This window comes from the organism of the source record quoted next, unplaced genomic scaffold (genome assembly GCF_019419815.1).
Source record: "Pyrus x bretschneideri cultivar Hongxiangsu unplaced genomic scaffold, Pyrus_bretschneideri_v1 Contig93, whole genome shotgun sequence".
Classification (NCBI taxonomy): Eukaryota; Viridiplantae; Streptophyta; class Magnoliopsida; order Rosales; family Rosaceae; genus Pyrus; species Pyrus x bretschneideri.
Genome location: NW_025999835.1, coordinates 625,871 through 649,014, shown reverse-complemented (window position 1 = coordinate 649,014; position 23,144 = coordinate 625,871). Strand labels below are relative to the sequence as shown.

The 23,144-nt window shown below is 33.9% G+C and overlaps 1 long non-coding RNA gene and 1 pseudogene across 1 annotated transcript; both read left to right on the top strand.

Annotated features, from left to right (window-relative positions):
- The first annotated feature begins 1,436 nt into the window (after positions 1-1,436).
- Positions 1,437-2,155, top strand: LOC125473720. The gene is made up of 2 exons (XR_007255519.1): positions 1,437-1,671; positions 1,777-2,155. It is a non-coding gene; the product is annotated as an uncharacterized LOC125473720 (long non-coding RNA).
- Positions 2,156-13,791: 11,636 nt separating this feature from the next.
- Positions 13,792-21,433, top strand: LOC103961842 (annotated as a pseudogene).
- Positions 21,434-23,144: the final 1,711 nt, after the last annotated feature.

The window sequence follows — 23,144 nt, the reverse complement described above, 5'->3', positions numbered from 1 at the left end:
TTGTCAAAAAGAGGGTTTAATTTGTGCGCGTATAATTCTCGCATCAATTTACACGATAATGACACGCGGGTAACCTATTTCGACACGATAAGAAAAAAGTTATTTTGATGATTTTAATTTTTTAAACTATTAAAACAATTACTATAAAATACAATAGATATACTGGATATGTATATATAGTTTATTAATTATTATTGTATTTATTATTCTATATAAATTTTAAAAATTTAAATTATTTATTTATTTTATAGTATACTATAGGTAAAAAGTGAGATTAAAAAAATTATAATAATTAATTTACAAGTGCGAAAAATGTGAAAAAATATGCAAACGCTTGTAATTGCATCCTCTACACTTTGAGAATGGGTACATCGTCGTTTGAATTTTTAAAACCATACAAACCCTCAGGAATAATATTTTTAAGGGAGTTCAAAATAAATAAAATTCATAATCATTAATGTATAAGTCTGAAAAATGTGAAAGCATATATAAACCCTCGTAATTGCATCATCTACACTTAAATGATGGTTACATAGTTGTTTAGATTTTTAAAATCCTCCAAATCTCATGAATAGTGTTTTTTTATTTGAGTGCAAAATTAATAATTATTATTGTAGAAGTTTGAAAATGTAAAAAAAATGTATAGAACCACTCATAATGACAAGCTTTACAACTTTCTTGAAAGGGTCAACTCCGAAATCTGACACCATAATCCATAAACCTTAGATTTAAATTTAACCGTTCATTGTTATTTACGCTTTATTCTACTCATCGAATTTCATTTTTTAGATTTTCTTTTTTGTAAAGTAATCTTTAAGCTGATGTAGAAAAATGAACAGTTCGGATCGTTGATTTAACATTCTGATATTTATGGCTAACTAAAATATGAGAAGATGTTATATAGTTTCTAGAGACTTTATAAACTTTGATCTATATTTTCACTAATGGTAAAACTCTGAACGTAATATTAACGATCCGAACCATTCATCTTCTTGCATCTTCTAAGAGATCATGTTTTCAAAAAAGAAAATCCGAAAAAAAAAAAAAATTTGGTGAGAAGAATGGAGCATAAATGTAAACGATAATCAACGGTTAAATTTAGATCTATAGTTTTTGTGATTATAGTGGCGTATTTTGGAGTTGAGTCTTTCATGAAAATTGTAAAGTTTGTCATTACGAGCGTTTGTATATATTTTTTATATTTTTCAGATTTTTACATTAATTAAAAAACCTTACTTAAACAATAGCCATAGATTTAATCTCATTTATGTGAGATTAAATCTTTACCATTGGGTTCTATCTCACTTATATTATTATATTTTTTGGGACAAAAATACCCCTCCCCTTTTCAATATTTTCACCATCTAATCCTAGAAAAACCTGATCTTCTATAATCTCATCACATTTCACAGCCATACTCCGCAGCCGCAGTCGTAGGGGGACGGAATCTCAACGTCTCTACATCTCCACATCTTCCTCACTTTGCCCCTCCCATCTACTTCATCTTCCTCGCTTCACCTATCCCACTAATCTTGTCTCGAGTTTTTCGCCCTTCGGAGAAAACCCAAATACCACAGCCCAATTGAAAATCGGCCTGCGAGATCAAGGGTCGGTCGTCCTCAACGTTGAAGATCAGCAGTAGCAGCAGCGGCTTTGCTCTCAACGTTGAAAGTATAGTTTTTGCTTTTACGCACAAGTGTTCAATCGTATTTTGATAGATTATGTTCGGACCCTAGATATCTAGGCTGATTACTGTCAAATGTTTTTGAAATGCAGAGCTCAAAGGCGGTGAAAAGAAACGAAGAAGAAACTATCTAAGTTTTCCTATAAATTTCCAAATCATGTTACTACGTTGTTGAATTATGATGAATCCCTGTCCGCCATTGTGTCCTGTCCGCCATAGTGTATATAGTGTGAGCAGGGCGTCTGTGTATAGAATTCTTCTTTTTTGTTTAGGAGATCCGGTCACCAAGATGGGTTAATTGTTCATCATAGTTCTTGTTATCTTGAATCAGGGTCTTTTTTTTTTTTTTTCTGGTTTGCAATACACTGCGTGTGGAAGCATGGTCAATTTACTGGTTGAGATTCGAGACTGCTGTTTGCACTCATTTACAAAGTTTTCTGTCATAAGAAGTTGTTAGCCTTGATATTCTCATGATGCCTTTTGCTTTCTACTTACCCAAATCATGGCTCTTGCTCTTATTGTTTATGAAAGAACATATTTTTCTTATCGGGTAACGAGTTGGGTCATATTATCTGATAGTATTAACGAGTTAATTACGGGTCGGATTATATTACCCGTTTATTTTAACGGGTATTACACGACATGATCCGTTAAGCTATCAGGTATGACACGAAAACGACACGAACACGAGAAACACGACACGAATGCCAAGGTTGACAAAATATAGAATCGTAAAGGGTAAAATAGGCATAGAAAAAATTGAAAGTCGGTGAAAAATTTATTGTGAAAATATATAATTTTTAGGTTTTCGCTAAATACACTATCATGTAGACATGACATTTGTGTCGTATTTTTCGTGTTCATGTCATTTTTGTGTCATACCCGATATCTTAACGGGTCGTTTCATGTAATATTTGTTAAAATAAAGAGGTATTATGACCTGATACAGACTTGATCCGTTAATATTAACGGGTAATATGACCCAACCCGTTACTCGTTAAAGAAATTATATTTTAAACTAATAAATAATCAAATGAAAAACATAATACTAAATTAGTATATATATACCACATTGTAAGATTAATATTACTTCAAAACATAAAAACACATTTGTCTTTTAGGTGTCACATAAATATTAATTAGTGTAGAAGTATGGAAAGTATTGAAAAATATATAACTGCTCGTAATGACAAAATTTACAATTTTCGTGAAAAACTCAACTTTGAAATTCATCACTATAATCACATAAACCATACATAGATATTTAATCGTTGATTGTCGTTTACAATTACGCTCCATTCTTTTTAACAATTTTTTTTTCTTTTCAAAATTTTTTTTTTTTTTAAACATGATCATTTAGAGGATGAAGGAAGCTGAACAGTTCTAACCGTTGATATTATGTTCAGAGTTTTATCATTGGTGAAAATATTGTTCAGAGTTTATAAAGTCTCTTGAACCTATATAACATCAACTCCTATTTCAGTTAATCGTAAATATCCAAACGTGATATGAACGATCTAAATCGTTCATTTTCTACATCTGCTAAAAGAACATGTTTTCAAAAATGAAAATCTAAAAAAATGAAATTCGATGAGTAGAATAAATGGTACAACAATTGACGGTTAAATATAAATCTAAGGTTTATTGATTATGGTGTCGGATTTTGGGATTGACCCCTTTACGAAAGTTGTAAAACTTGTCATTAAGATTGATTGTGTGTGTATATTTTACAATTTTCACACTTCTACAATAATTATTATTATTAATTTTGCACTCAAATAAAAAAACAATATTCATGAGGGTTTGGATGGTTTTAAAAATCTAAACAACGATGTAACCATCGTCTGCACATGGATGCTGCAATCATGATCATTTATATATACTTTGACATTTCTCACACTTGTACATATATAATTATGATTTTTTATTTATTTTGAACTCCCCTAAAAATAATATTCACGAGGTCTTATAGGGTTTTAAAAATTCAAATGATGATGTACCCATCTCAAAGCATAAAAGATGCGATCACGAGCGTTTGCTTATTTTTCACATTTTTCGCACTTGTAAATTAATTATTATATTATTTTTTTAATGTGTTTGATATTTTTGAATTACTTTGATATTTTAATTTTTTAATGTATTTTATGATGTTTTAATCTCACTTTTAAGAGGATAGAACATTTATGAGTCTGACTGTATAAGAGTGTAAAAAACTTTGTAAGGTTGTTGACTCTAAAATTAAAAGTCTGTATTTTTGCCTATACTAATCCTATACTAGTTGATTTGAATTTTGGACAACATGTCAAATAAAATTTATCCCAGTAACGATAGTAAGAAACTCTCATAATAAGAATAAATAAATAAAACTTAATTTTTTTTAACTTATATAGAATAATAATATAATGATGCATATTTAATATACAATATATAGACTATGGCGATTGTATTTTATAGTAAATTTTTTTAGTAGTTTAACTTTAAGCCATCAAAATAATTTTTTCTTAACGGGTTGAAACGGGTTACCAGCATGTAAACGCATTAAGGACTCATTATTAACGGCTACTTAATGAGTGACCCAATAACAACCCAATTAGTTATCGTATTGACTCAAAACCTAATATTTTCGTGTCTTTTTAATGGATTGTGTAAGAAAGCTCTAATACGACATGATATTTTCGTGTCATTTTAATGGTTCGTGTAAGAAATTTTCAGGTCTACAAAATCAACCTTTCTAACTTAGAGAATTAGAATGCCTTACAATTTTTCTATAGTTTTTTTTTTAGTACAAAGACATATTTTACACTTTTTTTTTGTGGTGGGGGGGGGGAGGAGATGGGGGTTCGGCTAAGCCACACAATGGGCAACCTAAATTGGTATCGAATTCACTATCCACAAGATTCGAACCTAAGACCTCTCACTTACAAGTTATAAGTAAAGAGGAGTACTGACACACCCCGACCCGGAATGTCCACTAGGACTCCGAATCGAGCTGTGTTGGCTGACACCTAGAAGGTGACAAAGCCATAAAGTGTAGTGATGTGGAAAAATGTGAATAAATTTAAACCTAAAAGTGCCTAAATACAAGAGTGCGCAGTGAGTGGGAATGAACCCATTTTAGACGTGATGACAGAGCATAAGTATAGTACAATAAAATAGGGTGAGAATCAGACCATCGATGGTAATTATCTACACCAAGATTTGCCAATAATCCTCGTCGGTACGAAACTTTGCTACTAGAACCTAGAAGGGCAAAAAATAAGGGTGAGTGGGCTTGAAAATAAAGTTTTAATAAAAACCTTTGAAACATTATAACCGTAAAACAAGTATAGTTTCCAGAAAAATCATACTACGTATAAGTATGAAATCAAATGCATGCTAACAGTAAATCAAGAAGTACGCCACAACACTGTAACTCAATAGCAATACAAATATAGGCATGTGCTCAACAATCTATACTAGCACGCAAGTCGGAGTCACCTAATGTGACCGTGAAGGATAGCGTTATTCATTGTCACATACGAGTTGAAATTGCCTATTGCAATATGTACGACAAGGTTAGCACCTAACTTGGATCCAAGATAAGCGTGCAATGCTGATGTGAACATCACGTGAAGGACTAGCCTGGCCCTAGGCTGAGCACTAACACCTAGGTGTAGCAATGATGAGCCGACTATATGAATATAAGCATGCCATACAATTCAATCATTTCAACCAATACCATAAACTTACCTGAACTTACCTGCACATCCCGTAGGATAACTTTTTCTTTCACAACAATACAATATTTATGAGCAGGTAAAATTCATATGAAAATGCCATAATCAAATATAAATCTCAACTATCACAGCATTTTTAAAATTAGGCAAATCATGGCATAATATGCATAAATCAATTTAAAAGCATTTTTGGAAACTATCAATCACACACACACACACACACATACTATAAAAAGGAAAAAACCCACTCACCTGAGGTCTGCGCCACAACTCCCTAGCACGAACATCGAGGCATCACGAACGATCAGCGTCTAGAACAATTATCAAATCACGTTTCATAATCCTTATCGATAGAACATGTAACTTACATAAAACGTGATTTGATAATCCTTATTTGAAACCCATTGACCAAAAGTTAACCGTCAGTCAAAGGTCGACGATAAGGTCCATAACTCTACGTAACTCAATTCGGAAGATCCGCACCTCGGATTTCTGATCCGTAACTTCCAAAGATCCACATTATGCTTCTAGAACATCATACTAAAGTTTCATTACGATCCAACAGTTGGATCTTCCCGAATTGGATTTGTTTTCATAAAATAAAACGTTGACCACCAATTGAATTTGCAATTGTCACATCCCGACTCCGCTGTAGCACGATATTGTCCGCTTTGGGCCACGCCCTCACGGATTTCTTCCTGGGCAAGAAAACCTCACTACACAAAATGCATCATGTTAGGAAGAGAGGAGCATGAACATATAAAGCCAAGGACTAACCCTTACCCCGCCGATGTGGGATACTACAATCCACCACCCTTAGGGAAACTGTCGTCCTCGTCGGAACATCTGAACGGACAGTGAGTATGGCTCTGATAAGTACCACCAGACTGTAGTTTTGAGTGATATTTATCCCCTTTAAAGATTTCATTAAGGTGCTTTAACCAATTGTCACCTCAATAACTTTCTTTTTCTTTAATTTCCATGTCATTAACTCAAATGCATTTATATAGAGGCATAGCTTAGCAACTAATTGCCTATAATATAAGAAGGTTTAAATGTTAAAATGGTCCCTGTGTTTTAGCCATTGTGTCAATTTAGTCCCTGTGTTTTTAATTTTGCAAATTTGGTTCTTTTGTTTATCTTCATTGGCCAATTAAGGACATTTACATCTAATTTCTATAAAAAAAAAATTACAAATAACCATTAACTTATTTATAAAAATATTTATTTGATGTAAAATATTTAAAAATGAAATAAAATTAAAATTAAAAGAAAATTTATTCTTCTCCCAACTCCCCGACATCCTCCCTAACATTACTCCCTATTATGTCATAACCTTAATCATTTTTCAGATTGAAAGTTTTATCTCTTATATGTGTTACTTCTTATTGATTTTCATTTTTCTATAAAGAGAAAGGGTAATTATATCTTATATAATTTTCCTTATGAATTTTTTAAAAGATATTGAATGAAATGTCCTTAATTGGCTAACATAGACAAACACAATGACTAAATTAGCCAAATCGAAAACACGAGGATTCAATTGGCTATATAGCTATAACACAGGGATCGTATAAGAATGTTAAAATGTTAAAATGGTCCTTGTGTTTTAGTCATTATGTCAATTTAGTCCTAGTGTTTTCAATTTGGTCAATTTGGTCCCTGTGTTTATCTCTGTTAGTCAATTAAGGACATTTACATCTAATTTCTATAAAAAATAATTTATAAATAACTATTAACTTATTTATAGAATTATTTATTTGATGTAAAATATTTAAAATTGAAATAAAATTAAAAATTAAAAGAAAAATTATTCTCCTCCCAACTCCGTGACCTCCTCCCTAACATTACCCCCTCTCTTTTTTATGTCACAACCTTAATCATTTTTCAGATTGGAAGTTTTATTTCTTATATGTGTTATTTTTCATTGATTTTCATTTTTCTATAAAGAGAAAGGGTAATTATATCTTATATAATTTTTCTTATGAATTTTTTAAAAGATATTGAATGAAATGTCCTTAATTGGCTAACATAGACAAACATGAGAACTAAATTGTCCAAATCGAAAACACGAGGATTAAATTGGCTATATAGCTATAAACAAGGACCATTTTGACATTTAAGCCATATAAGACCATCTCAAAGGAGATGTCAAATTTTAAACGTAAAATTTGAATTTGACAGCTTATGTGGCACTTTGACATCTTTTAAAATTTTGTTCTCCACCCAATATGTCAAATTAAACTATTATTTTACTACACTATTTTATTTTAATAATTATATTATATATTTTAAATTTACATATATAAATAATTGATAATAAAAATTATTCGAATTAGACTGCAAATATTCTAAAAGTGAAATCAAAACCCCAAATCTGAAGTCTTTGATTGTTTGATTCACAGGAGGAGAGAAGAAGGAGAGAAAGCGTGACGTGATGAAGAAGGGAGCACAGAGACCAACTGATTCCACAACGATCTACGGAGTTTTAGGCCTTTGCGGCGTCTCGTTGTTTAAAAACAAAGGAAAGCAAGTTAGAGTCTGAGAGGTGGGTGGAAATTCTAGGCTTCTAGGAAGAAGACGTTCTGGAAATTGGACAAGATTTAATTTTGAAATTGGATTTGGGTCATTGGAGTTTCTTGATTTTTTTGCACAAGATTAATTTTGACCGTGATTTGTGTTTTAGAAAGTGCAGAACACAGAGAAGGAGCCCAATCTCAATCCTTGTAGCTGTTCTCGATCTTGAGGATGCAAATCGATAAAAAGAAATTCATATTAACCCAGCCACTTTCATCGCCATGTTTTAGATTGAGATCTTGAGGTTGATTTTTGTGTTTGGTTCTAAGAAAAGGGAAGAAGAAGGCGAGGAGAATCGAGTAAGAGAGGAGATAAAAATTTCGGTTGGAGAATATTACTGCCAATCCATGTCATAGCCACATAGGAATTGAAATTTCGGTTGGAGAAGATTATTGTGGTCTTTTTTTTTTACTGTTGTAGCCTATGTGGACATTTTAACATCTCCTTTGGAGATGCTCTAAGAATTTAATTTCGTCAATCCTCTTCTACGCAATAAATGACTTTCGTTTTAATAAATAAGATAAATTTTTTATTAAATTTGTCATTATCAGTACTAAAAAAGAAAGAGAACTTTTTATTAGAAAAGTCTCAATGAACAAAAGTCATTAACACATATTTTTCCTAAAAAACTTCATTAACTTTGTAAAGTTTTACGTATAGATACATAAAAAATATTCAAAATTTATGGTACATTGTACATTTGAAATTTTTTTTATCAATTTTTAGTACAGTTTAGATTCCAAATGTACTAAGAAATCAAATATGCCAAAAATCTAAATGTACCATAAAAAGAAATGTGCCTATTGTCAGGTAACATTTTTGGTACGTTTAAATTCTAAATGTACCAAGTAACCAAATGCGCCAAAAATCCAAATATACCATAAAACCAAATGTGTCCATTTTCAGGTACCCTTGTGTATGTACAGATTCTAAATATATCAAGAAACCAAACGTACAAAACATCCAAATATATCATAAAACCAAGGGAACCTTCACGAAAAGCTCCCGGTACTAATCACTTTAACGAAAAACCACATTTTTATACTAAAAAATCAATCCTGGTACTATTCACTTTACCCTTTATTTTGACCTTATCGTTCAAACTCAAAGTTATCAATTCTTTTTCATTAATTTTCTTTAAAACCAAATGTGTATGTTGTTAGGTAACTGTTTTGTTATGGTTAGATACCAAAAAACCAAATCTACAAAAAAAAAAATCAAATGCACCATAAAACCAAATGTGTCCGAAACAAGACGTAGCTATCTAATCAAACATACTTGTATTATTTTTGGGGGTATTTTCATTTAGATAATCAAATCTACAACTTTTTTTATACATATTCTACTCAAATCACAAAAATAAAAATTATAATAAACAACAAAAAGAATCTGCCAGCACCTGTAACAAGAGATGGATAATAAATGGATATATATAGGGATAATAAGGAAAAAAATAAGAACACAAAATGCCCAATGATTCAGTGAAGAAGTCGTGAAAACCGAAACTTCTAAACAAAATTGAACTCTAAGGCCATCTCCAACCAAGGACTGGTCAAATGACTCATTTTAGCCCTCTGGCCCTCTAAGATATTAATATTTTAATGAACAATACAAGACCATATTTGCCTCCATCTCCAACCGAGGGCCAAAGGGCTAAACATAATTTATTATTTAAATTTAAAAACTACAACAACTTAAATTCAAATCCAACAATTAAATTTAAAAACTACAACTTATATTTAAAAACTACAACTTAAATTTAAAAACTACAAATCAAAATTTAAAAACAACATTAACTTGAATTTAAAAACTACAACAACTTAAATTTAGTATCCATAATCAACATCATCTTCATCATCTGCCATTGTAGGAGTATAGTCAGAGGTAAACAACTGACGCCAATTCAAAATTTCTTTTTTTTTTCTATCAAAATAGACCTTACTCATTGGAGTGTAATTCGAAGTGTTTCTTTCCATATTCTTATCATCCATCTCTTCTCGTATTTGTTTGGCCCGTTCTTCATGCCTACTTTTCCTTTCTTCCGCCTCAAGGGCATTTTGCTCTGCCATTAATCACAATGAGGCCGCCGACTTCATGTTGAGCAGCGTAATCATAATTTGCCTTGCCCTTTTCCTTCAACCTTCGCGTCTTGTTTTGTCCCATAGCCCTAGGTATGGAACCTTCACCCGAAGACAGATTTTCTACCCTTGTTTGTTGAATGGTTGGAGATCCATCTTCATCCATATCTACAGCTGAGGATGCAGTTCTGAACACCAGCGTAGGAGCTCTATGTGGTGGATCTTCAAATAACCCCCGCCCTTTACAAATTTCCCAACAACTGTGAAACTGAAAAGGTGTCGAGTTGCTCTCCATATACAATTCATCTGCTTGGCATACCTAGAAAAAAATTAAAGGAAATTAATTTATGAAATTAAATGTAATATAATTAAATATTTAAAATAAATTGTGAAAACACTTACTTCGTCGTAGTAATTAGCGCCGCTTTTATGTCTACCTGCGGCTACTAACAATGCTTGATGTCATTTGTTCAAACTTGACTGAAGATGTTTCTTCCATCTTGAAGAACAACTCTCGTGGTTTCGAATATTCACTGGAGTGGACCCTTCATAGAACTCTAAGTATTTTTTGGACACATGAGTCCAAACACCGTCATTTGTTTGACAATTCCCCCTCACACTATCTTTCGACTGATAGGATTAAAAGCACACCACAAAGTAGCACACAAATTTCCTATTGATTTTCCTTATTAACACTAAGATTTGTCAATTGTAGCATATGAAAATAAGGGTTTTTCCCACAAAAGATTGTTTTATCCAACTACTTAAAAGTCACAAAAACTGGGTTACTGTCCATACTGACCAGCCATTGAAAAATAATTATTAGACTGACTTATAATTATCTAAAGTCTACGAAATTTTATATGCAGACAATAGACACACAGAGATGCACTCACAAAAAACTTTGGGATTTTTGGAGTTGATTTGCTATTTAAATTAAATCGAACAAAAACAGATTTTAAGTAGTTCACAAATTAAGAAAAACGAGTTAGGGGAATTGCTATCCACCACCAAATAATCATACAAACATGTTATGTTTCATTCAAATTCCTTTTATTCCAAATGAAGATGCTCAAGTTGGCTCAGTGTTAGAACTTAACCTATTACTCTTTCTTATGTAGTATGTTAAGAGAATGGCGTTTTCAACTTAACTTAGTCCCTAGCATGCAATCTAGAATGGCGTGTTCATAGATTTAACAAGTAGAAATCATTAAGAACGAAAAGAGTTTGAGTCATCACAAGGCATCGTAAGTACTAGCATTGTCTTACTTATCCTAGAAATTGATTCACATGTTAATCGCAATTAACAAGTACTACTCTAGAACATGTGTAGGTCCTCATTCAACAAGGGCAGGCACACACATATTCATAGCATTAGAATCCTAGATATGCTTACTAAGTATGCATCTGTATAAAACACATAAAGAATTCATCAATGAGACAAGTAGTGAACTAATTTTCATCCATTCATAAAAGTAATTCAAATGAAATGTCATAACAAACTTGCAATCATATTTGGGGCTTCAAAACAGCCCCTAACTACTAAAAATTAGTTACACATAATCCTTAAATAAAACCCAAAGAAATACATAAGTTTGAGAAGATAAAACCTAAAGAAGAGAATGTCAAGATTTCTTCCTTCCTCTCCTTCCTTCCCCAACGCTACTACCTTGTCTTTTTTCCTTCCTTTCCGCTGCAACTTGCAACCTTCTTTTTTTCTTTCTTTTCTATTTTTTTCTGTCCTTTGCCACTTCAACCTGTAGCCTTTTTTTTCTTGCTTGCTACCCTAGTTTCTTCTCCATAACTCACCCCTACTAACAGCCATTTAGTGATGACAATAAGTGAGGGGAAATGGGAAAACAATTGTAACTCTTTAGGTAGCCTTCATACCCATTACTCCCACTTAATTTTCCATTCCCTCTGATATTTGAATAGGTGTCAGCTAGCTTGTTCTTGGCTGTATCTGTTTTGGCTGCTAGATTTGTTGGATTTATTGCTTTCAATGCTTTCTTGTCAGTTACAAACTACTCAGCCTCTTAGGAACCTTTTAGTGTTAAAACGGCCGTAACGTCTTCTAGAAACATGATATTAGCAATCTGTGAAATGCTCCAGAAAGTAGACATCCGTAGCTTTCCAAGCATATAAGGTTCATTCTCTAATTCATTATGAGCTGTCCGCAACTTGCTTCCAAAGTTAGTTGATCCGCACAGGCAGTTTTGACGAATTTGTTACTTAAAATTCCACTTGTGCTATTTTTCTTTTCTTTGCTTGACAAATCCCACAAAACACAAAAACAAAGTAAATAGCTCAAAAATATAAGGAACTAACTAAGAAAGACAAGTGAATTTGATGTAAAATATATATAAATATTAGCTTATCACTGACACCTATCTATAAGCCTTACAAAGAGCTTCATCTTGTTTTCGGGTCCAAGCCCTACCTTTCATTACAAACGAGGCCATTTGAAAATTATTTTAAAAAATTGAAGGATAGATTTTTGAAAGAGGAAAGAAAATATGAGAATTGAAATGGTGTAGGAATGGTGAAAATTTTGTGAGGAATGGTGAATGAATGGTTTAGGTGTTTATAAGAAAAAATTAGAATTTTTGAGAATTTCAAAAAAAAAAAAAAAGGCCAAAAAACCTATTAAAAAAAATTGAATCCAACGGTAACTAGTGCCAGCTAGCGGTTGGATTCAAATTTCTTTTTAAGCATTCATGTCGATTATAACTGACAGGATTAATGTTTTTTTTTTTTGCCAACCCATGCAACCAGCCCTCCATTCCTTTGGCCCTTTCAGATTCCTTGGGGCCCTCTCAGATTCCATGAGCCCTCTGGCCTAGCCCTCAGTTGGAGACAATTTTCGAACTATTTTCGGCCGTCTAGCCCTCTAGACCCTTCGGTTAGAAATGACCTAATGTCAATAATGGAAATTAATCACCAAAATTTTAGGAAAATATTTAATCAAATTTTCAAAAGAAGCATATGTTTAGTTTAAGAAATTAAAAAACGAGGTGCTTATTAAAATGCACCTAGCATTTGCCTACACACTTTGTGTGTATAAACATATTTGTTTAGAAAATGAGGGGAGAGAGAGAGAGAGAGAGAGAGAGAGAGAAAGAGAACGCAGGGGAGTGGGAGGTTTTTTTTTTTTTTTTTTTAATATTGAAGGTATTTTAACACCATCTATAGGTGAGGCTTCAATAAAAAACAGTAAAATTTGGACCTATAAAATTACATTATTGCCCATCATTTTTTTTTTTTTGTGATAGAAGACTAAGTAGTCTTTTCATCCTCTTTTGAATGACAAAGAGGATTTCATTAATTAGTAGTTTAAGAAATTAAAAAACGAGGTACGTATTAAAATGCACCTAGGCCGATACAACTCAAAATACCTACCCATTTAACCCAGCAAACGCTCTAGCCTCCTCATTTCTCCCATATTATCTCTTTATCGTCCTCCCTTCCTCCCTTCACCTGCCCTGCTGATAACCACAGGTATACGGTTTTACACATATGTTGTTGATTCCATTATTTTTCTCTTCATCTTTTCTAGATTGTTTAGATAAATTATACCTATATTTTTTTTGGGAGTGATGTTTCTGCGCTTTTTTTTGTTGCTAGAACACTATCATTGATGATTGATGACTATTTATCTGACTATTCTTTCCTCATCCCGATTGTCAGATTTTATGAAATTTTTGCATGAACAATAAGAAGCCCTAGCTCTCGCGGCATGCTGATTGTATGTATAAGCTTTAGGGATTTTCTACTTTTCTTTCAATTTTTATTCTAATACTTTTCGTGGATCTTTTGCAGTTACAGGAGAAAGATTTGATCATCTAATTAACATGGCAGAAGGTGGCCTGCCGGAGCGACAGACGCAACTGATCCCAACGGATCATGGTGCCTGTATTTTCACAAATGATATCATCATCGAGATACTGTCATGGCGTAACTTAATCTCAAATCCTTATTTTGTCAGAAAGCAGCTCAGCCATGCAGTTAGACGCATCAACAACAACAACAACGACAACTTGAGGCTACTAACGTTTACAAGTACAAGCAATCTCAAGTCCATAGACTATGAATCTTTATTGACATTATTAGCGAAGAACAAGCACGAAAATGTTAGTCGTGTAGTTGTTCCACGCTGCAGAAAGCACAAATTACCACTAGTAGAGCATCAAAGAAGATTCGTGCAGATTATGGGTTCTAGCAATGTCTTGATATGTCTACAGATAAAACTGCTTGGACGTTGTCTTGTGGAACACTTGTACTGGAAATGCCAACAAGTTACCAAAACCTACTTCTTCAGTTCTTCTTCCATCATTTTATGGGTTCGGTTATGATTCTGCGACTGATGATTACAAGGTCATTTGTGAAAATCTAACTCCCAATCGTCAATATGAAATTTTTCTTTTTACACTGAAGATGGGTTCATAGAGGAGTGTTGAAGGCCTCGATCATGTTGAATTGATTGGACGGGGTTCGTTGTTGAACGGGGCCCTGCATTGGCTAGACAGGAAACGCGGTGAAGGTAGCCAAATAGATTCAAAATTAAGAATGATATCTTTCGATTTGGCTGAGGAAAACTTTCAGGAGCTAGTGCGGTTATCCATTGTTATTGAAGAACAATCGATGATTTGGGCGGATGTTGGGGATTATAGAGGTTCTCACTTTTGTGTTTTCTTACCCATTTCTGCTGCAGAAACAGGAGTATGGAAATATTGTTAGGATTTTTCCATGATGTGAGTAATAATAAAACCATAGTTTAGAGTACGTAAAGAAAACAAATGGACTTATATTAATATTGGACTTGTAGTAATTTAATTATGATAAATTACAGAGGAGAGAAACAATAGAACTTGAACTTTTGAATTAGAGTTGGTTTCAAACTCTAAAAAAACTGACATGTAACTGTTGCCATGATAGGAGGGGCAGTTATCATTTTAGACAATAAATATAGCTTGGTCCCTCTTCTCAGATTACCATGTTCATATAGCACTAGTCCTATTGAAAGTGAGAACTATTACGAATCTAAGAGAAGAGAAGAACCTTGATGCTAGTTGTCATGGCGAATCCTGCAAGTAAGCTTATTGTCTTGTACACTTAAATGGAATGCTTTTACTGAGTGATGATTTCATGTTGATGTAGTTTATGGTTTGGTTGATGATGTTGATAAACAATGAATGTTTACATGTGGTATCAAAGCAGGTCAATCTGAACCATAAACTCATACTGACAATGATATATTTCAATTTAATTCATGATCCGCTGCAAGATTATTAAATCTTTCCTTGTGTTTTATACTGTAACCAATATTACTGCAAATGGTCTGATGAATTAACTGCTACAATGAGCATTCTATGTCATTACAATTTTTTCTCAATTGGTTGCTTGAGTTCCAATCAAATGAGAACAAATTGAAATTGTTCATTTGAGGGCAATATATAAATATTTATACTATCTGTTGATGAATCTGCAAAACGATATGAATGAATCACCAAAGTGATGTGCATACTATTAAGGTTTTACAATTTCAATGTAGTAAAGTGGTTATAATTTGTATGCCTTATCAAGTAGAGAACTTTCCAAAGAAATAATCTACTGGGACTAGCTATGAATTATTGTACAGTGAAACATGGAACTTGCAATGTCTGTAACCCTACTTGCCCAAAGGCATTGTATTTACATAATTTCCAGTGTTTATGTTTTGCTGTGCATGATTGGAAGTTCATCTTTTGTATATATATAGACAGTTTTATGCTCAAAAGTGTGACTGGTTCTATAGTTGTTGGATGACAAAGAATATTAAGTTTCTTTTCTTTGTCACAAAACTCATGAATTTCGAATGAAATTTCTGTCAAAAATTGCAGGTTTCAATATGCTCAACTTGATGAACATTGAGAAACTTAACGGCAATAACTTTAAGACTTGGAAGCAACAAATTGAAATGCATCTGGGGATGCTTGAACTCAGTGTTGCTTTCTCCCAGCCTCAACCAACAGCCTTGACTGAAGATAGTACTGCTACAGAAGAGGAGACATTTGCCAAATGGGAAAGGGCTAATCAAATGTCGTTGTTAATCATGCAAAATGCAATGGAGGAGCATATTCGAGGTGGTATTCCAAAGTGTGACTTGGCCAAGTCGTACATGGCCAAGATTGAGGAAAAGTTTAAAAGGTCTGATAAGGTTGAGACTGGTGTTTATCTTTCAGAGTTAATTAATGCTAAGCATGATGGCGTTGGGAGTGTTAGAGAGCATTTGCTCAAACTTGTCAACCTCTCTAAAAAACTGAATGCAATGGACATTGCCATAGCTGACCAATTCCTTGTTCATTTGGCTTTATTCTCACTGCCAAATGATTATGAGCAAATTAAGGTGAGCTATAATACTCAAAAGGAAACATGGAATATCAATGAACTGATTTCCATCTGCTACCAAGAAGAAGAGAGAATGAAGAAGTCAAAAATTGACAGCGTCAATCTGATTCATGTTGGAAAAGGAAAGAATAAAGCTACTGGAACTTCTAAGTTTGACAAAGGGAAGTCGAATTGCACAAGTTCCAAACCAAATGTTGCACAAGGGTCAAAGAAATATGGTTCAGCTTCTGTAGGACCTAATAAAGGTGATACTCCTTCCACGAGTTCTGGTCTTAAGATAAATAAACCCCACTTCAAGAGGTGTCATCATTGCAATTCTGTCGAGCACTTAAGGAAGGATTGTGCAGGATTCAAAGCATGGCTCATAAATGTTTTTGTAACAGTCGAACCAAACATGGTTTGTATTCCTCAAAATTCTTGGTGGTTTGATACCGGTTATTCCGTGCATATAACCAATTCTTTACAAGGATTTCAAAGCCAGGAGAGCCAAAATAAAGAGCATTACAGTGTTTATGTTGGAAATGGAAGTTGTGTCAATGTTGAGTCTGTTGGTCAAGTTATGTTATAACTCTCTTCAGGTTATGTTTTGGTGTTAAATAATGTCCTTTATGTACCTTCAATGAGAAGGAATTTGTTGTCAGCTACTAAGTTTGTACAAGATGGTTTTTCATATGTTGGTGATGACTTAAGTATTCGTTTTTATTTAAAGGATCAGTTGGATAATTTGTTGGGTTATGCTTCTCTTAATTCTGATCTTTGGCAAATTCAGTGTACCTATTTTCATGAATGTCATAATGTTAGCCATTCAGCCGCAAAGAGAATGCTCACTAATGATAATTCTTCTATGTTATGGCATAGGAGACTTGGATATATATCCCAGGAAAGAATGATGAGATTGGTGAAACTAGGTTCATTGCCAAATCTAAGTTTTCACGACTTAGAAAATTGTATTGACTGTTATAAGGGTAAAACCACTTCATCAAATAACAAGTCAAATTCGAAAAGAAGCAGTGATCTTTTAAAACTTATTCATACTGACGTTTGTGGTCCATTTCCAACTAGAACGATTTGTGGCAACTCTTATTTTGTGCTCTTTATAGATGATTTCTCTCGGTATACATATCTTTATTTGATTTCTGAAAAAACACAGGTTTTAAATTGTTTTAAAATCTTTAAACTTGAAGTGAAAAACAATTGGAAAAACACATTAAGGTTGTACGATCAGATCGTGAAGGAGAATATTTTGGTAGGTTTACAGAAGCTGGCCAACAAAAGGGACCCTTTGCCATGTATTTGCAGCAAGAAGGCATAGTTGCTCAGTATACTACACCTAGTACACCCTCCCAAAATGGAGTTGCATAACGTAGAAATCGAACCCTAAAGGAGATGGTTAGGAGTATGTTTTCCCATTCACAACTCCCTGAGTTTCTTTGGGGAGAGGCTATAAGAACATCTAATTACATACTAAATCGTGTACCAAGTAAAGCTGTTTGTTCAACTCCTTTTGAACTTTGAACAGGAAGAAAGCCCAGTTTTTCACATTTCCATACCTGGGGTTGTCAATGTGAAGCTCGTTCATAGAATCCCCATGAGAAGAAATTGGATATGAGGACTACAAGTTGTTACTTTGTAGGGTATCCTGAGAAATCCAAGGGCTATCGTTTTTATTGCCCTAATGCACACACTCGTTTGGCAGAAAGCAACAATGCCAAGTTCATTGAAGATGGTGGAGCTTTGTACTCATATTCAAGGAATAGTTATGTGTTTGAACAAATGGAAGAGAATAATCAGTCATTTATAAATGGTACGAGTGTTCTAACCTTGGCAACAACTATTCCATCAAACAGTGTAGTTTCATAAGTCTGTGGGCAATTTACTCCATTGCATGAGCATCAAGATATCAGTTCACGACACTGACAAATGTTAATCCCTTAAGCAATTTCAAGTCAACATGCAGCAGCACCACCAATACCTAGTGGACATGCAAAATCATCTAATCCAACAACACTGATGCAGGCAGCTGTTCCTCTTAGGAAATCACAAAGAACCAGAAAGTCAGCATTATCAAATGATTACGTGACTTATTTGAACGAAGTGGAGTATGATTTTGGTGATATTGATGATCCCACCACGTATAATGCAGCCATAGAAAGTCCACAAGCCTCCTTATGGCATGCTGCCATGAAAGATGAGTTGAATTCCATGAAAGCAAATGGTGTCTAGAGCTTGGTTGAAGGAATATATGATATGAAGCCAATTGGGAACAAATGGGTGTTTAAGACCAAAAGAGACAGCAATGGGAATGTTGAACAGCATAAGGCCAGGTTGGTGGCTAAAGGTTTTACACAGAAAAATGGACTGGACTACACAGAAACGTTTTCACCTGTTTCCACCAAGGATTCCTTTAGAGTTATCATGGCTCTCACATCTCACTTTGACCTTGAGTTGCATCAAATGGACGTCAAAACTGCTTTTTTGAATGGCAATCTTGATGAAACCATTTATATGAAACAGCCACAGAGATTCATTGAAAGGGGGAATGAGAGTTATGTATGCAAGCTCAATAAGTCGATCTATGGACTTAAGCAAGCCTCTAGACAATGGTACAAGAAAATTGATCAGGTAGTGACTTCACTTGGCTTTGTAGAGAATAAAATTGACAACTGTATATATGAAGTGGATAAGATTAGATTTCATTTTCATGGTTTTATATGTTGATGACATACTTTTGGCTAGTTAAGTATGTTATCCAACAGTTTTGACATGAAGGATTTGGGTGAAGCACACTTTGTTTTGGGCATTGAAATTGTGAGGAATAGGTCAAGGAGAACCATTGGTCTTTCTCAAAAGAACTATATTTACAAAGTTCTTAAGAGATTCAACATGGCAAATTGCAGCAATGGTGATGCACCTATAGGCAAAGGAGATAAACTATCCTTGGCTCAGTGTCTAGTTACAAACCTTGAGATTGAAGACATGAAAAGTAAGCCTTATGCTTCATTAGTGGGAAGTGTGATGTATGCACAAGAGTGCACTAGACCAGACTTGGCTTTTGCATTGAGTGTCTTAGGGAGATTTCAATTGAATCCCGGTGTGGCACATTGGAATGCAGGAAAGAAAGTTCTAAGGTACTTGAAGAAGACCCGAGATTATGTTTTGGGGTTTCATAAAATAGAAAATCTAGAAGTGGCTACACTGATGCTGACTTAGGTGGTTGTGTGGATGATAGGATGTCAACAAGTGGATATATTTTTATGATGTGTGGAGGAGCAGTCTCATGGAGGAGTAAGAAGCAAACTACAAGGGCTGTGTCAACAATGGAATCAGAATACATTGGTTGTTTCGAGGCAATGAAGCAAAGTAATTGGCTAAGAAACTTAATTCGTGAAATGGAGGTTGTAAGGAGCATTGAAAAGCCTTTAAAGATCTATTGTGACAATGCTGCAGCTGTTTTCTTTGCTAAAAACAATAGAAGATCAAAGGCATCAAGGCTCATGGACATCAAATATTTGAAAGTACAAGACAAGGTCAAGGAGAAAATAATCAAGATAGAACATATTGGGACTTTCAACATGATTGCAGACCTATTGACAAAGGCCTTACATGTGACAGCTTTCCAACGACATGTAACTAATATGGGTTTGCAAGGATGTCTTGATAATGTTTGAATGTGGGAGTAAGGTATGATAACTTTACTTATATTGATGATTTGATGTTTATAAAGCTATGATGTTTGGTATAGCTTCAGACAACATTTCTTATATGTACTCTGCATTTTTGGTTATTTCATGTGCTTCATGGAATGTTACGTAATGCAGAAATAATGAAGGATACATAAAGGTATCAAGAGGACCGATCGAATGTGGGAGCAATACTGGTACCATTTAGCTCTCTACTGAAGCTCTCCAATTTACGATGCTTTCACTTGATTTGATCAGTCTGTAATTCTGGAGTACTCATATGATGTATTATGTATGAAGTTTTCTTGAGTTCAACTGATGAGTTATGGTGGATGATTGTAAAAGTCATTATGATTAATAAAAGTCAGTGATCACCTTCATTTGCTTGAACATATATGTTGTGTATGGTTTAATTATACTCATGTGGGAGAATGTTAGGATTTTTCCATGATGTGAGTAATAATAAAACCATAGTTTAGAGTATGTAAAGAAAACAAATGGACTTATATTAATATTGAGCTTTTAGTAATTTAATTATGATAAATTACAGAGGAGGGAAACAATAGAACTCAAACTTTTGAATTAGAGTTGGTTTCAAACTCTAAAAAAACTGACATGTAACTGCTACCATGATAGGAGGGGTAGTTGTCATTTTAGACAATAAATATAGCTTGGTCCCTCTTCTCATATTACCATGTTCATATAGCACTAGTCCTATTGAAAGTGAGAACTATTACGAATCTAAGAGAAGAGAAGAACCTTGCTGCTAGTTGTCATGGCGAATCCTGCAAGTAAGCTTATTGTCTTGTACACTTAAATGGAATACTTTTACTGAGTGATGATTTCGGGTTGATGTAGTTTATGGTTTGGTTGATGATGTTGATAAACAATGAATGTTTACAAATATGGGTAATGGTAGAATTCGGATTCGAGGAATCTAGGACCAAACTGATAGTGCTGAACGAGATACCCTATATAAATCCACAGCTTTTATATGTGTTGGAGGATGATAAAGTTTTCATCGGCTGCAAGTAGCGGTGACTTAATATTATACGATGCAATGGAAAAAAGATATAGGAGTGCTATTAAGCCTAAAAAGTCTCTGTCTCTTCAATTAGCTATGTATTGTATGTAGAGACTTTGCTTTCGCCAGGTAACTAGGAGGTAGTGCAAGCATCCAAAACTCAGCTGAGGGATATGATCTACTGCTTGACAGAACATTTGATGCAAAAGGCTGGTCAGCGTGATCCTTCAGGATGCTTGCAGAATCTAGTAAACAGAAGGAACTCAAGATACTTCAGTAATGGCTAAGGATACTTCGTCACTTTTGTCGAATTACTTCGAAACTTTGTAAGAAGTATCTCCATTAATTAACTTGTTATCAAGCTGATGAATTTCATACAAACAGAGGGGATAAAAGAGGATGGCAAAACTTGAGATTACAACCATGATTTCATTCCCATGCACATAAAAATGATCTAAATCCTATGTCTTCTTAGAATTAAGAACCCTAAAATACCTTGCGTTCAGAGAATGACCTTCCTGTCTACGTATTAATTTCCCTCAATTTATTTCCCTCCTCTCTGACGAAGATGATTGAAGGGTGGTAGACGGCCGATAAGGAGGGGAAATTTGGAAAAATAACTAAAATTTAGAATCCATGGAGAAAGATTTTTATCACAAATGGTCCCTTAAGATTGACCAAACTCATTAATTTGGTCCCTCACTTTCAAAATCAAGTAGTTCCTGACATTCACTACCTCGCATCAATTTGGTCTTTCAGTTAAGAATTCATCAACTATTCTATTAGTTTGTATGTGGAAGCTACAAATCCAATCAAATGTTGCACATGTATATTACACAAGATAAGGGTTTTTATCGCAAATGATCCCTGACATTGATCCAACTCTTCATTTTGGTCTCTAAGTTTCAAAAATCGATAAATTTGGTCTCTGACTTTCACTATCACGCATCAATTTATTCCCTCAGTTAATGTGGTCCCACTAATCCAATTATATGGCTCAACGTGGATTAACTATAAGAAACTTTTTTTTTTTTTAGTGAACCAAAAGAAAAGTATTCCGCGTTGACATTTTTCTCGCATCCCACAACCCCAATTGGAAAATAAATTCAATTTAAATTTGATAGGATTTAGGATTATAACCAACTAGAGAGAATGAGGAGTGAGTTCAAGAGGTCAAGTACTTTAGTGGTGTCATGGTGCCTTCCTTTTAATAGTTTCTTATAGTTAATTCATGCGACGCCATATGATTGGATTAGTGGGACAAAAAATTTTGACGAAACTTTAACAGAATGATTAAATTGATGTGTAGTATTGAATGTCAGGGACCAAATTTATCGATTTTTGAAACACAGAGACCAAAATGAGAAGTTGGATCAATGTCAGGGACCATTTGCGATAAAACTCTTATTTTGTGTAATCCACGTGTCACCATTTCATTGGATTTGTGGCTCCCACATACAAACTAACAAAATAGTTGACGGAATCTTAACAAAATGACCAAATTGATGTGCGATAATGAATGTCAGGGACGACATTGATTGATTTTGAAAGTGAGGGACCAAAATGATGAGTTTGATCAATCTCATAGACCATTTGCGATAAAAATCCCATGTAAAATTATAGCCACAATTTTAAGTTTATAATAATTATAACAAAAAATTGATATAAAAATACTAATATACCCTTAAAATAGAAATTGACAGATAAGGAAAGTGTTTGAATACAGATCCAAAAAAACTCGAACGCAAGGATATTCTCAGTTTGATTTGTGCGTGATAAACGAAACTTGTTATCTGGTTAAGATGGTGGGGAGGTTTAATTTGTTTATCCAAACATCTTGCTCTTGTTTTCGAGGCAGAATGTCCTAAACAAAGGATTGAACATCATGGGTATCCTAGTTTTTTGGACGTGGTTTCCTCTCCTCGTTTCGTGTTTGCCCAGTGAGAGGGTTATGTTTGTGCTAGCAGCATTTGCATTAATATCGCTCAAGCACATCCA